At 47.1% G+C, this 12,467-nt stretch overlaps 1 pseudogene; it reads left to right on the top strand.

Annotated features, from left to right (window-relative positions):
* Nucleotides 1-2,147: 2,147 nt before the first annotated feature.
* On the top strand, nucleotides 2,148-2,733 carry LOC104666836 (annotated as a pseudogene).
* The last annotated feature ends 9,734 nt before the right edge of the window (nucleotides 2,734-12,467 follow it).

Raw genomic sequence — 12,467 nt, 5'->3', positions numbered from 1 at the left:
GGGTACATGCGTGTTTGGTTTTCCTGTATTTTTCTTGCCTTATAGAAACATAAATATCGGCCGGGTGCGGTGGCTCACGCCTGTAATCCCAACACTCTGGGAGGCCAGGGTGGGTGGATCACCTGAGGTCAGGAGTTCAAGACTAGCCTGGCCAACATGGTGAAACCTCCTCTCTACTAAAAATACAAAAACTAACCACGTGTGGTGGTGCATGCCTGTAATCCCAGCTACTCGGGAGACTGAGGTAGGAGAATTTTTTGAACCCCGGGGTGGGGGCAGAGCTTGCAGTGAGCCGAGTTTGCGCCACTGCGCTCCAGCCTGGGTGAAAGAGCAAAACTCCGTCTCAAGAAAAAAAAGAAAAGAGGCCGGGCGCGGTGGCTCAAGCCTGTAATCCCAGCACTTTGGGAGGCCGAGACGGGCAGATCACGAGGTCAGGAGATCAAGACCATCCTGGCTAACACAGTGAAACCCCGTCTCTACTAAAAATACAAAAAACTAGCCGGGCGAGGTGGCGGGCGCCTGTAGTCCCAGCTACTCGGGAGGCTGAGGCAGGAGAATGGCGTGAACCCGGGAGGCGGAGCTTGCAGTGAGCTGAGATCCGGCCACTGCACTCCAGCCTGGGCGGCAGAGCGAGACTCCGTCTCAAAAAAAAAAAAAAAAAAAAAAAAGAAAAGAAACAGAAATGTTTTAAATATCATTTCATATGTATTCAAAATTAACTTGAGAACTCTCAAAACCCTTTCTGTGAGTTCAGTTTTGCCGGCAGACCACCCATTTGCATCCCCTGCTGTGTGTTAGTTTGTTGCTTTGCAGCACTTGTAGATTAAATGAGGTTTGTGGCTATACACTTTCACTTGAATATTAATCAGTTAAGTGTTACTTTGTGCTGAAAATAGAAAAAGTCAGCAGTGCTGTTTCTTCTACAAGAATTGTTCTGTGAAAGGAAAAATGCTGCAGCTCACCAACTGCCGCCCACTCTTTCCTCTCTGGAATATTTTTGAACCTATCATGTGTTACCTTTCACACAACTTGATATTGAATATAAGAAGAAATATTAATCATTCTGCATAAACCAAAGTCTGACTTCAAACGTACACATGATTTTGATAAAGTCTGTATGTGTGTATATGAAGGCACAATTTGCATCTCAGAATCTAAGAGACATCTAAATACTGGCACCAAGGATACATAGCTGTCTTTGGTTCCAAAGTTGTCCAGCACATATTTTGGATGAAGTAACTATGAGTCACTTGCAGCCTGGAACAAGTTACTTCACCATTCTGTGCCTCAATTTCCTTACTTATAAGTTTCTAGGCTGGGTGCAGTGGCACACACCTATAATCCCAGCACTTTGGGAGGCTGAGGTGGGAGGATCACTTGAGCCTGGGAGCTCGAGACCAGTCTGGGCAACAAGGCGAGACCTCATCTCTATAAAAAATAATAATAATAAAATAAATAAATAAAATACATTTCTACATATGTGTGATACATTATTTTATCTAGGTGGCAGAAGTAAACCACAGAGGAGGAAAGTACCAAATCAAATCAAATTATTTTACTCATTCAAGAGATGTTTATTGGACGAGTGCGGTGGTTCACGTCTATAATCCCAGCACTTTGGGAGGCTGAAGCGGGTGGATCACCTGATGTCAGGAGTTCAAGACCAGCCTGGCAGACATGGTGAAACCCCGTCTCTACTAAAACTACAAAAAATATTAGCCGGGTGTGGTGGCATGCACCTGTAATCCCAGGTACTCGGGAGGCTAAGACAGGGGAATCGCTTGAACCCGGGAGGTAGAGGTGGCCGTGAGCCAAGATCGCATCACTGCACTCCAGCCTGGGTGACGGAGTAAGACTCCATCTAAAAAAAAAAAAAAAAAAAAGATGTTTATTGAACACCATGCTAAGTAAGTAAGTAAGGGCTCTGGGGAAGACAAAGAAGTTTAGGACATGGCCTCTACTGTCATAGAATTGGAGAGACAAGACACACGCACAAAATATTATGACACAACATGAGGCAATATGTATTGCTGGCCTTCTAGACTGTGAGCTCCTCTACGGCGGGGCCTGCATTATATTCATCTTTGTAAATGTGGAGCAAATGAATGAATAGTACCAAAAGCACAGTAGCTATTTTAAGGAGGAAGATGCCATCGTGGACTCAAAAGTTCGTGAAGCGGTCCTTCCTGTGACTGACGTCATCGGGAGATTTGCTTTCCTTTACTCCGAAAGGAGAGGAAATTGAAACTGAGTGGCCCATGATGGAAAGAGGGGAAGTCTAGGGGTACAGGAAGCCCCTGGGTGAAGTCAGAGGCTAACGTGGGGTTCAGAGCGACCGTGGCCGTCAGCCTGACCATCTTTGTGCTCTCTGTCGTCACTATCATCATCTGCTTCACCTGCTCCTGCTGCTCCCCCTACAAGATGTGCCGCTGACCGCGTCCAGTTGTGACCACCACCATGTCCCCCACTGTGGTGCATGCCCCTTACCCTCAGCCTCCAAGTGTGCCACCTAGCTACCCTGGACTACCAGGGCTACCACCCCATGCCCCCCTCCCCCAGCCAGGAATGCCAGCAGCACCCTACCCAATGCAGTACCCATCACCTTACCTGGCCCAGCCCACGGGCCCACCGGTCTACCTCGAGACCCTGGCTAGAGGAGCAGCTGCACCCTACCCCACCAGCCAGCCTCCTTCCAACCCGGCCTACATGGATGCCCCAAAGGCAGCCCCCTGAGCATGCCCTGGCCTCTCTGGCTGCCACTTGTTCATGTCATGTGTGTGTGAGTGGTGTGCAGGCACGATTCCTTACACCCCGTGTGTGCTGTGTGTGTCCTGTCTGTATATGTGGCTTCATCTGATGCCTACTAGGTGGGGAGTGATCCTTGCCAGAGTGGGCTGGGACCAGACTTTGTTCTCTTCCTCACCTGAAATTATGCTTCCTAGAATCTCAAGTCAAACTTGAAGAATGGGGTGGTGGGGGCACCCTGGGAGGTGGCCCCTGAGAGGTGGGGGGCTCTGCAGGGCACATCTGGAGTTCTTTTCCAGCTTACCCTAGGGCGACAGAGTGTGGTCTGTCACACTAGGATGGCGCAGCTTTCTGTGAGTATTTTGCAGATGTGTCTTGATTTCAGCAGCATAGCCAGCTGCCACTTGAGGCCATAGTTTGTCCCCAGAGTTGGGGGTACCCTTTGCAGAGCCAGAGACATAATGCAGGTAAAGATTGGGATCTGACCAAGTTGGGCTTTGATCCTTTAGGCCAATGTCCCATTGCTCCCTGGACCCTGTGTCATGCCCACTGGGGGTCAGGCAGCCTCCTGATGCCAGAACACCTCAGGCAGAGCTCTGCTCACCTGAGAGCTGTCTGCCTGGACTGTTCCTGTCCCCGCATCCTCCCTGGGACCACCTGGAGGGCCACATCCACACCCAGCCTAGCTGCCCACAGGGAGCTCTCCCGCCCTTGCTGGCCCTGCCCTTCCCACAGGTGAGCAGGGCGGCCTGTCCACCAGCACACTCAAGCCCCTTTCCTGCAGTGTTTTCGTTTGATTTTAGCCAAACGTTTTGCCTATTTTCTGGGATTTTTTTGGTTTTTGTTTTTTGTTTTTTTTTTGAGACAGAATCTGGCTCTGTTGCCCAGGTTAGAGGGCTGTGGCACGATCTCGGCTCACCGCAACCTCTGCTTCCCAGGTTCAGGTGATCCTCCTGCCTCAGTCCCCCAGTAGCTGGGATTACAGGCACGTGCCACCATGCCTGGCTAATTTTTTTTTTTAGTAGAGATGGGGTTCCGCCTTGATTGCCAAGCTGGTCTCGAACTCCTGACCTCAGGTGATCCACCTGCCTCGGCCTCCCAAAGTGTTGGGATTACAGGTGTGTTTTCTGTTTTAAAACATGATAGGTGGCCGGGCGCGGTGGCTCAAGCCTGTAATCCCAGCACTTTGGGAGGCCGAGACGGGCGGATCACAAGGTCAGGAGATCGAGACCATCCTGGCTAACCTGGTGAAACCCCGTCTCTACTAAAATATACAAAAAACTAGTCGGGCGAAGTGGCGGGCGCCTGTAGTCCCAGCTACTCGGGAGGCTGAGGCAGAAGAATGGCGTAAACCCGGGAGGCAGAGCTTGCAGTGAGCCGAGATCGCGCCACTACACTCCAGCCTGGGCAACAGAGTGAGACTCCGTCTCAAAAAAAAAAACAAAAACAAAACATGATAGGTGATGTGAGACTGAAACCCCTGGGTTGTGGAGGGAAATTGGCCCAGAGGAGAAGAATAACCTGGCTAATGTGAGAGTTTCTGCTTCCCCTGACACCGGCTTCATAAAATATGCAACTCCTGTACTCCAGTCCATCCAGTGTGTTCTGGCAGCAGGGACACCTGGGCCAAGGGGCTGTCTGGACCAATGATCTGGTGTGGGGCCCTGGATGGCAGCTCTGGCCCAGACATGAATACCTCGGTGTTCCCGTCCCTCTGTTACTGTTTCACCAGAGCTGTCTCATGGAGGGAAAATCGACAAGACAAGGTCCTGATTAGACATGGGACTGAAATGCATTCTCAGGTTTTGAGCCTCAAGTATTTATTGCAATGAAAATTTAAGGGCCAGGCGTGGTGGCTCATGCCTGTAATTCCAGCACTTTGGAAGGCCGAGGCAGGAGGATCATATGAGGTCAAGAGTTCGAGACCAGCCTGACCAACATGGTAAAACCCCATCTCTACTAAAAATACAAAAATTAGCCGGACATGGTGGCAGGCGCCTGTAATTCCAGCTACTGGAGAGGCTGAGGAAGGAGAATTGCTTGAACCTGGGAGGCGGAGGTTGCAGTGAACTGAGATCGCACCATTGCACGCCAGCCTGGGCAACAAGAGCAAAATTTCATCTCAAAAAAAAAAAAAAAAAAAAAATTTAGTATGGGCACGGTGGCTCATGCCTGTAGCCCCTGTCTCTAACTAAAACACCAATATTAGCCGGCCATGGTGGCATGCACCTGTAGTGCCTGCTACTGGGGAGGCTGAGGCAGGAGAATCGCTTGAACCCAGGAGGCAGAGATTGCATTGCTGGATATTGTACCACTGCACTCCAGCCTGGGCTGCAGAGTGAGACTCCAACTCAAAACAAACAAACAACAACAACAAAAAAAAAAAAAAAAAAAAAGAAAGAAAGAAAAAATTTAATCAGTCCTATATAAGCAAGATCAGGGCTTACACTTAAAAAAATTCTTGGTGGAGAACTGCAGCCTAAAACCAAAGTTTCAATCCCCTTCTTACTGCTGGATCCCTTCCTTCCTCCCAAATGTGTCATTAGACACACTTTTCTAGTTACCTGGGTAGAGAGGATCCTTCTCTACTTGGAATATAGGCCACTGGATAATAAATCTTATCTTGCCTTCCTCAAACACTCAGTGCAAAAATGAGACAGCTTGTCATGTGAGGCAAGTCCTTTAAGCTTCTCAGATGAACGTTGCTATATTAGGACCAAGGACTGTTATGCAACAAGACCTATCTACACCTTTCCTTGACACCTGAGCTTCACAGCAAAGATCACTTGTTGAACTAACAGTTGTCACTGTATTTTTGAAAAATGATCACTTCTAGGGGTGAATCCTCCATAAATTTCACAAGATCTCAGTTTGGGTATTAGCCATTTTGGCATTTGGGAAAAGAATCTTGCAGAAAATGAACCAGTGGTAATCATGATGAAAATAATAGCCGGAAATGTTTTTATAGAATATACTATAACCTGTATATAGCAAGAATAATACTAAGATTTCAACTGGTTTGTAACTGACAAGCAAGGAATGGCCTTCCCCACTTCCCTGGCCAGAGCAGGTGCTCTGTCTTGAACTCCCACAGCCTGCTTTCCATCCCTTACCACACTTCCACGGAAGGCATGTGCTCGGAAGTCTCTGTCCCGACCAGGTGCAGTGGCTCACACCTGCAATCCCACAACTTTGGGAGACCAAGTCAGGCGGATCACCTGAGGTCAGGAGTTCGAGACCAGCCTGGCCAACATGGTGAAACCCCATTTCTACTAAAAATACAAAAATTAGCCAGGTGTGGTGGTGGGGGCCTGTAGTTCCAGCTACTTGGAAGGCTGAGGCAGGAGAATCGCTTGAACCTGGGAGATGGAGGTTGCAGTGGGCCAAAATTGTGCCACTGCACTCCAGCCTGTGTGACAGAGTGAGACTCTATCTCAAAAAAAAAAAAAAAAAAAGTCTCTGTCCCCACTAGACTGTGAACACTTAAAGGCAACTGTATTATATTAATTTTCAGATCACTAGCACCTGGGACTGAACCTGGAACATACTAAGTACTCAATAAACGTTGACTGAATGGGTAGATGAAATTTGTATATGCCGTTACTTGGCATGGATTAAAGGGCAGGCCAGGAGATGATAATGATTATTATTATTTTCATAATTTTAATTTTTATTATTTTGACACAGGGTCTCGCTCTGTCACTCCAGGCTGGAGTGCAGTGGCATGATCCCAGCTCACTGCAGCCTCCAACTCCTGGCCTCAAGCGATCCTTCCACCCCACCCTCCCAAGTAGCTGGGACCACAGGCACATGCCACCACAGATGGCTAATTTCTTTTGCCCAAGCTGGTCTGGAACTCCTGGACTCAAGAAATCTACCTGTCTCAGCCTCCCAAAGCGCTGGGATTACAGGCCTGAGCCACTGAGCCTGGCCTGAGATCATTATTATTTTTTAACCTTTAAGGAAAAACCACATCAAAATTAAAAATTACTCTGCCAAAGACCCTGTTAAGAGGATGAAAAGACAAAGACTGGGAGAAAATATTTGCAAATCACATATCATACAAAGGTCTAGTATCTGGAGTATATAAAGAACTCACAAAACTTGTCAGTAATATTAGCCAGGCATGGTGGTGCATGCCTGTATTCCCAGCTACTCGGGAGACTGAGTCAGGAGAATTGCTTGAACCCAGGAGACAGAGGTTGCAGTGAGCTGAGATTGCACCATTGCACTCCAGCCTGGGCAACAAGAGCAAAACTCCGTTTCAAAAAAAAAAAAAAACTTATTAGTAATAAACAATCCAGTTAGAAAAAGGGCAAAAAGACATGAACAGATATTTCCCTGAAGAGGATATACAGATGGCAATTATGCTCACTGTCATTAGTCATCAGGGAAATGCAAATTAAAACCACAATGAGATATCACCACACACCTATCAGAATGGCAAAAATAAGAAACAGTGACATCAAATGCTGGAGACGCAGAGAAACTGGATCACTTGTAGATTGCTGGTGGGAACGTAAAATGGTACAGCCATTCTGGAAATGGTTTGGCAGTTTATTTGTTTGTTTGTTTGTTTATTTATTTATTTATTTATTTATTTTTGAGATGGAGTCTCACTCTGCCGCCCAGGCTGGAGTGCAGCGGCATGATCTTGGTTCACTGCAACCTCTGCCTCCCAGGTTCAAGCAATTCTCCTGCCTCAGCCTCCCTAGTAACTGGAATTACAGGCGTGTGCTACCACACCTGGCTAATTTTTGTATTTTTAATAGAGGCAGGGTTTCACCATGTTGGCCAGGCTAGTCTCGAACTCCCGACCTCAAGTGGTCTGTCTGCCTCAGCCTCCAGAAGTGCTGGGATTACAGGCATGAGCCACTGCGCCAGGCCTATTTATGTATCTATCTATCTATCTATCTATCTATCTATCTACTGCTGTGTTGCCCAGGCTGCTCTTGAAGTCCTGGCCTAAAGCCATCCTCCTCCCAAAGTGCTAGGATTACAAGCATGAGCCATGGCAGTTCCTTTTAAAACTGAAAATGGATTTACCATACAACCCAGCACTTTCATTTTTGGCCATTTATACCGGAGAAATGAAAGCTTATTTTTACACAGAAGCTTCTACACAAAAGCTCACAGCAGCTTTGTGATAGCCAAAGCCTAGAAACTATCCAAATGTTGCTCAATGGATGAATGGTTAACCAAACTTTGATACAGCCATACCATGGAATACTACTCAGCAGTGAAAAAGAAATGAGCCATTGATACAAACAATAACATGGACAGATCCCCAGGGAATTATGTTGAGTGGAAAAAAAAACAACCTCAAAAGGGTACATGTCACATGATTCCATTTATATCACATTCATTGAATAACATAATTCTAGAGATGGAGAACAGTTTAGTGTGGCCTGGGATTAGGGGTAGGGGAAGGGGAGGGGAGTGGATGTGGCTATGAAGGGACAGCCCAAGGGAGCCTTGTGGTGGTGATAGAGTTAAGCACCTTGATGTGGTGCAATCTACATGTGATAAAATTGCATAGGGACACACACACACACACAGAAATGAGCTCCTGTAAAACTGGCAAAATCTGAATAAGTTCTGTGGATTGTACCAATGGCCATTTCCTGGTTTTGATTTTGTACTATAGTTATGCAACTTCCTGTGAATCTATAATTATTTCAAAATTAAAAGTTTAAAAAATAAACTAGTCAGTATTTGTGACTCGCAACTTTTTTTTTTTTATGCACACTGTCTTTCTCCTTTTTTTTTTTTTTTAATTTTGAGACAGAGTCTCACTGTGTTGCCCAGACTGGAGTGCAATGGCACAATCTTGGCTCACTGCAACCTCTGCCTCCTGGGTTCAAGCAATTCTCCTGCCTCAACCTCCCAAGTAGCTGGGATTATAGGTGCCCACCACTACGCCCAGCTAATGTTTGTATTTTTAAAAGAGACAGGGTTTCACCATGTTGGCCAGGCCGGTCTTGAACTCCTGACCTCAAGTGATCCTCCCACCTCGCCCTCCCAAAGTGCTGAGATTACGGGGGTGAGCCACCGTGCCCAGCCCACACTCTCTCTCTCTCTCTTTTTTCTTTTTTTTTGAGACAGAGTTTCGCTGTTGTTGCCCACGCTGGAGTGCAATGGCACAATCTTGGCTCACAGCAACCTCGACCTCCTGGGTTCAAGCGATTCTCCTGCCTCAGCCTCCTGAGTAGCTGGGATTACAGGCATGCGCCACCACGTCAGGCTAATTTTGTATTTTTAGTAGAGAAGAGGTTTCTCCACGTTGGTCAGGCTGGTCTTGAACTCCCGACCTCGGGTGATCTGCCCGCCTCGGCCTCCCAAAGTGCTGGGATTACAGGCATGAGCCACTGCACCTGGCCACACTGTCTCTTTTAAAACTGTTTCTTACGTCATGATGTGTGAGAACTTCACAGCCAATAAAACATGTGTAGAGCTTCAAATGTGCCTTTAAAGTCTGAATCTTTTGTGATTGTTTCATGGTGGTAATAGTGGGAGTGGATTTCTTTTAAAGGCCCAATACAGGTTCCTTCCCCTTCCTTCCTGAGCATAGAAATAATCATTGCCTTCCTCCTTGGTAAAACTCTTCTGACAAATGTTGGAGTAAAGTGTTTTCTTTTTCTTTTTCTTTTATTTTCCTTTTTTTTTTTTTTTTTTTTTTTTTTTTTTTTAAGTCTAGTCAAGTAAAGCAGTGGGAGTGGAGAAGGAACAAAGAAATCTGTAACTAGTTGTGATCAATTAGTTGTAAACACCACTGCACTGGGACCAGCCAGGGGTGAAGTGTTTTCTGAGGATCCTGGAAGATTATTATAGTGTCTAGAAACGTAAACCAGTTGACGTTGTACATGCTGGAACATTCTTTTTTGTTGTTGTTGTTGAGACAAGTCTTGATCTGTCCCCCAGGCTGGAGTGCAGTGGTGCAATCACAGCTCCGTGCAGCCCCAACCTCCTAGACTCAAGCGATCCACCTGCCTCAGCCTCCAGAGTAGCTGGGACTACAGGCATGAACCACTGCACCCATGCTAGAGCATCCTTTTTACTGTTTTCCCCAAAGTTTTATTGGCCAATTGTGCTCTTTCATTAACCTATCTTTAATAGCAGGAAAGCCTCCTTACTTGGTAATTAACGATCACAACCTCCTTGTATTCTTTCGTTTCTTTTTTTTTTTTCTTTGAGATAGAGTCTTGCTTTATTGCCCAGGCTGGAGTGCAGTGGTACAGTCTCGGCTCACTGCAACATCCACCTCCCAAGTTCAAGTGATTCTCCTGCCTCAGCCTCCCTAGTAGCTGGGACCTCAGGTGTGCACCACCACGCTCAGCTAATTTTTGTTGTTGTTGTTGTTTTTGAGACGGAGTCTCACTCTGTTTCCCAGGCTGGAGTGCAATGGCGCGATCTCAGCTCACTGCAACCTCTCCCTCCCAGGTTCAAGCAATTCTCTTGCCTCAACCTCCTGAGCAGCTGGGACTACAGGCGTGCACCACCACGCCCAGCTAATTTTTGTATTTTTAGTAGAGACGAGGTTTCACCATACTGGCCAGGCTGGTCTTGAGCTCCTGATGTCGTGATCCTCCAGCTTTGGCCTCCCAAAGTGCTGGGATTACAGGTGTGAGCCACCTTGCCTGGCCTAATTTTTTTTTTTTTTTTTTTTTTTTTGTATTTTTAGTAGAAACGGGGTTTAACTATGTTGGCCAGGCTGGTCTTGAACTCGGGACCTCAGGTGATCCACCCACCTCGGCCTCCCAAAGTGCTGGGATTATAGGAGTGAGCCACCGCACCCGGCCCTTGTATTATTTCTTGACCTCATCACAAGGACAAGTGACAAAGATTCTCCCAGGTCCTCCAATCTGAGGTGACCCTCTACTGGGTTGGCTGGGGAAGCTGAGAGAAAAGAAAGGCAAGTCCTGTTAGGGGAACTGTTTCTCCAGAAAGACCTGGGAGCCAGCGGCGTGGGGGTGGAATCAGGGCCCTCCTTGTTCTGCGGACCAGCCCCATCTCTGCTCCTGCCTTCCCTGTTGCCATTATTGCCTCTGGCCCTGCAGCCCAGCACTGCTGGGGAACGACTGGAATGAGGTGATCTGTTTCTTGTGCTGCTGCCCACTGGCTTCTCTGGCTGTCACAACTGGACTCCCAGTCACCTTTGTCACTTCTGGGTTCCTCCCTGTGGGAGGCCCCTGGGCAGCACTGACAAGACAGTTTACGCCATACAGGAATTTGCACAAAGCCTCAGAAAACCAAATGATTTGTCGCATCCTGTGAGACTAAGCCAGTCAAAGATCTGAAATGGTTGATGTTAACATACAGGGTGTCTGTGAACTCTGGAAATGCACGTATCATTACTGTATTTTTTGTTGTTTTTTGTTTTTGTTTTTTGAGACTGACTGTTGCTCTGTTGCCCAGGCTGGAGTGCAGGGGCGCCACCCCTGCTCACTGCAAACTGCAAACTCTGCCTCCCGGGTTCAAGTGATTCTCGTGCCTTAGCCTGCTGAAGTAGCTGGGATTACATGCGCCTGCCTCCACACCTGGCTAATTTTTGTATTTTTTGTAGAGACGGGGTTTCATCATGTTGGCCAGGCTGGACTCGAACTCCTGGCCTCAAGTGATTTCCCCGCCTCAGCCTCCCAAATTGCTGGGATTACAGGTGCAAGCCACTGCACCCGGCCCACTATTTATTTTCTGAAGATGTTCTTGATGACATCCTATATTTTTGCCTGTTTCCAGACTGCATGGACACCCCGTATAGTTAGCTAGAGTGTAACTCAATTACTGCATGAATGGAGCTGTTTTCAGTCTTGCTATTTATAGGATCCCTGTGGGTTACCTGACTCCAAGCTACTCAGTTTCAGGACTTCTAAGTCATAGATTCATTCATTAGGCAAACATTTTTGAGTGCCATCTGCACCTCATGACAGCATTGCAGGTAGGCGGAGGAAAGCAACTGCTGTTGATTATCAACCTCGTAGGGAGCACTGACCCCCAGACAAATTCTGTGTCTTATTTTTATTTTTGCTGTTGTAATTTTCTTTTCTTTTTTTGGAGACGGAGTTTCACTTTCATTGCCCAGGCTGGAGTGCAATGCTGCGATCTCCAACCTCCGCCTCCCGGGTTCAAGGGATTCTGCTGCTTCAGCCTCCCAAGTAGCTGGGATTACAGGCATGCGCCACCACACCCAGTTAATTTTTTTTTTTTTTTTTTTTTTGTATTTTTAGTAGAGACGGAATTTCACCACGTTGGTCAGGTTGGTCTCGAACTTCTGACATCAAGTGATCCACCTGCCTCGGCCTCCTAAAGTGCTGGGATTACAGGTGTGAGCCATGAGCCACTGTGCCCGGCCATTGCTGTTGTGTTTTTAAGATACAGGGTCTCTCTATGTTGCCCAGGCTGGTCTTGAGCTCTCAGGTTCCAGGGACCCTCCTGCCTCAGCTTCCCAAGTAGCTGGGATTACAGACATGAGACACCTCCCCTGGCTTCAAACTCTGGGTCTTATCAGTTCGTCTAACATAATCACATGCTTCATTCTTCTGACAGGGAGGGATTAGTGAACCTCCGTCACCTCAGTGGCTGTGTTACCCTGACTGACTGAATTTGTGTAATTGTTCAACCATAAGTCTACCAGCCTTGTCATAAGAAACAAGAACAACCCACTGACAACTCATCTGGAAAATGACTTCTCTGTTCAAGTCATTTCCATAGCACAAGAAATCTCC

The sequence above is a fragment of the Rhinopithecus roxellana genome, chromosome 7 (genome assembly GCF_007565055.1).
Source record: "Rhinopithecus roxellana isolate Shanxi Qingling chromosome 7, ASM756505v1, whole genome shotgun sequence".
In the NCBI taxonomy this organism is placed as follows: domain Eukaryota; kingdom Metazoa; phylum Chordata; class Mammalia; order Primates; family Cercopithecidae; genus Rhinopithecus; species Rhinopithecus roxellana.
This window is presented reverse-complemented; position numbering and strand designations above follow the sequence as displayed.